Raw genomic sequence first — 4,033 nt, forward strand, 5'->3', positions numbered from 1 at the left:
AGGAAAGTGTGCGCGACTCGTGATCTCAGATTTCATTTCGTAACGATGCCTTGCGAGCTAGTGAACGGGAATCCTATCTGTCCGCCAGGTACATATCATATTTGCATAACTTACATGTGTTCAATACGATGATATGATTACGTTTTTAATTGAAATGATTATGATTTCAGAAGTAACACCATCACCCCAGATGCCTGGGGAAACAGACGAATGTAAGTCATTATTTGTTGAGTTAGTTTTGTTCTGTCCTCGTTCCTTTTTTTCGTTATCATGTTATTTTTATTGTTATTTTGGAATTTTGTTACTGTTTATTTTTTCCAGTTATTTAATATTTACTGTAGATACGAGTTCGCACCGTTCAACTTCGACGGGTACAACAATCGTCATTGATCGGACACAACATTTTAGATCCACACCAATGCCTACTACTCAGCTACATACTCAAACATCCATTTTTTTTCAATACACAGTCATCAATATTTTCCCGATTTCATGAACATACTTCCACTCCCGTTATTACTTGGTCTACTATACACGCATCCACCCCCCACAGTACTCAGTCTAGGACACGTGTGCATATATCCGTCCCCCTCAGAACTCAGTCTTGGGCACCCTTAACCACCCCCCTCACTACTCAGGCTAGAACACGTGCCACCACCCCCCTTACTACTCAGGCTAGAACACATACCACCACCCCCCTCACTACTCAGGCTAGAACACATACCACCACCCCCCTCACTACTCAGGCTAGAACACGTGCCACCACCCCCCTTACTACTCAGGCTAGAACACATACCACCACCCCCCTCACTACTCAGGCTAGAACACATACCACCATCCCCCTCACTACTCAGGCTAGAACACATACCACCACCACCCTCACTAATCAGGCTAGAACACATACCACCACCCCCCTCACTACTCAGGCTAGAACACGTGCCACCACCCCCCTCACTACTCAGGCTAGAACACGTGCCACCACCCCCCTTACTACTCAGGCTAAAACACGTATCACCACCCCCCTCACTACTCGGCCTAGAACACGTACCACCACCCCCCTCGCTACTCTGGCTAGAACACGTACCACCACCCCCCTTACTACTCAGGCTATAACACGTGTGATCACCACACTCATTAATCAGACTAGGATACATACCACCATGCCCCTCACTACTAAGGTCAGGACATTCCTCACTACTCAGGTTATGACCAATACCACCACCCCCCTCACTACTCAGGCTAGTGACCAGACTTCCACCTACAAGAACACTATCACATCGAATAATCAAAGTAAATATGTTTATTTTTTCTTTACCTTCTTAATTCTTCCCATATTTATTTTCCTGTGTTGCTTTATCTACTGTCAAAAAAATAAAAATAAACACCAATTAACTCTTCCAGATGATTTTCCAATGAATGTGATTATTGACAATTATGATGAAATACAAAATGATAATGAAGACATTATTTTTGAGTGGAAAAAATCTTTAAGAGACATGAAATCCATGAAAACAAATGAAACTTGGATTTAATTTTTTGTTTTGTTTGTATATAATATATTAAAATTTTCATGTGAAATAAAGATTGCCTTACCTTTAATTTGTATGCATTGCATGTTATTAATTTTTCATTTCATTGCAGTATGTCTTAATTTTATTACTTCCATGCTTTTTTTTCTTTTTGTACTTATTCCTGTTGCTGAATGGTTTGTGCATATAAGTTACTGAGTCACTCAATATTTAAGAAAAAAAAATGTATTGATTGGATCCTGTTTTAGTTTTTTTTTAGCATGATTTTTTCTTTTTCTGCATGATATAATAACACCTGTTGCAGCAAGTCATATATATGTAAGTAACTGAGTTACTAAACTATTTTTAATATATATATATATATATATATATATATATATATATATATATATATATATATATATTCATGTGTTAATATTTTAGATGTCATTCCATACATTTTTTAAAGGAGAATTAATTTCATGTTCCTTTTTTTCAGATTTTGAGATAAGTGTCACCAGTCTAGTGTTGGCCCTCCTCCTCCTCCTTGGCTGGGTCATCAAGACCCTCTTCCGGAGGTGGGCCCGGATCAGGAGGAGGAGGAGAGGGGACACTGTCCCTAAAGAGACAGCTGTAAGTAATAATTTGTTTTACATTCATATTTTAAATACCTTTATTATACAATCTGTTACATATTATTTTAAGATTGTGTATTGAGGCTTCCTCTAAATAAAATGTTCCATCAATGTATCCTAAATTTTGCATTTGTTTTATATTAGATGGAAATGGAGAGAAGAAGACAACCACCCCCACCACCCCAGATGGGTCCCTTTCCACGCCAGGCAGTAAGTACAGTACCACCACCCCGGGCGGGGGCCACACTACACCCACCCCGGGCGGCACCCTGCCCCGCTCCTCGAATGGCCCCCACACCACCACCAGCCAGGGGTGGTGGGAGATACCACCTCCGTCCTGCTAAGAGGTAAAACTACTTCTATTTCTTTTTACTCTGTTTGAATTTTATATATGTAAATATATTTTTGTTCTTTATGATTTCTTTCTGTTTTATGATCAAGTGTGTGTATTTAAATTCTGATGTCTGACCTAACTTCATATATTTTTTCTTATTCATTAGACCAAGAATTGAGTGATTCAGAAGATAGTGTAGTAGGAATGGAAGTCCCCATTGGCGCAAATCTAGCCTTGACTCATTTGTGAGACTGTAAATTTGATTTCAGAAGATACTGAAATCACAAAATATCCCCGTTGGCGCAAATCTAGCCTTGACTCATTTGTGAGACTGTAAATTTGATTTCAGAAGATACTGAAATCACAAAATATTCCCGTTGGCGCAAATCTAGCCTTGACTCATTTGTGAGACTGTAAATTTGATTTCAGAAGATACTGAAATCACAAAATATCCCCATTGGCGCAAATCTAGCCTTGACTCATTTGTGAGACTGTAAATTTGATTTCAGAAGATACTGAAATCACAAAATATTCCCATTGGCGCAAATCTAGCCTTGACTCATTTGTGAGACTGTAAATTTGATTTCAGAAGATACTGAAATCACAAAATATATTCTGCTTTAATTAAAAGTGTAATAACATTGTTTTATTTTTTTCTTTATTATTTAGTCACAGTAAAAACCTTTAGCCACATATTATACTTGTCAGACATGACCCTCGTATTAGTACCATATTTGCCTTTAAATACTTTATGAATGTAACTTTTAATTTCTTTACCGAAACATCTTTTTACAGGTGTAAATTTTAAAGTATATATTTTGGTTCAAATTCTTAAAGAGCACATCGATCTTTTTCGTGATAAAATGACATCTATTTTGAGTCAAAGTGTAATCAGATTCGTTGTAAAAATGAATCTTATTGTTAACAGGATTGGAGAGGATGCCTAAAAGTCTGCACCACGCAATCATATTTACTGAAGCCAAACAAATAGTATTTTGTGTGTGATAGATTACTCATTATTCTAAGGTCGACTCGAACTCTTGTATTATATAAAAAAAAAGCACTTTGAAATAAAATACGCTTTTCATGGGTGTCAACCATCATTGTAGAGGCGTACCGTAAGATTTATGAGTTTGCTATAGACATAAATACCATTATATATAAAAAAAAATGTTCCTATCATCACTTTTTTCTATTGTATGAGATCATTCTAGGTCAACTGGGGTCAGACGCACACTGTGTCATGTCGTAGAGGACTTATCTTGAAACTGTGTCGTTTATTGTTTATCGGTGTACTGGAAAGATACTAGAGTGATTGCCCTTTGTACGTATGTGACATGATACCATGATAATTTTTACTCGTCCATTTATTGTAAATTTTGTTTTCAGTTTTTTTTATGCATTAGAACAGTGACCCCATTTCGGTCATTGTTCAGTCCCCCAGGGTATCCAATTACCATTTCTAGGGGTGACCCCATTTCGGTCATTATTCAGTCCCCCCAGGGTATTCAATTACCATTTCTATTGTTCTCAGAACAATAGGTCTTTTGTTCTCT

The 4,033-nt window shown here is 37.4% G+C and overlaps 1 pseudogene; it reads left to right on the forward strand.

Annotated features, from left to right (window-relative positions):
* On the forward strand, nt 1-3,503 carry LOC128172656 (uncharacterized; annotated as a pseudogene).
* The last annotated feature ends 530 nt before the right edge of the window (nt 3,504-4,033 follow it).

This window comes from Crassostrea angulata, chromosome 2 (genome assembly GCF_025612915.1).
Source record: "Crassostrea angulata isolate pt1a10 chromosome 2, ASM2561291v2, whole genome shotgun sequence".
NCBI classification, from domain to species: domain Eukaryota; kingdom Metazoa; phylum Mollusca; class Bivalvia; order Ostreida; family Ostreidae; genus Magallana; species Magallana angulata.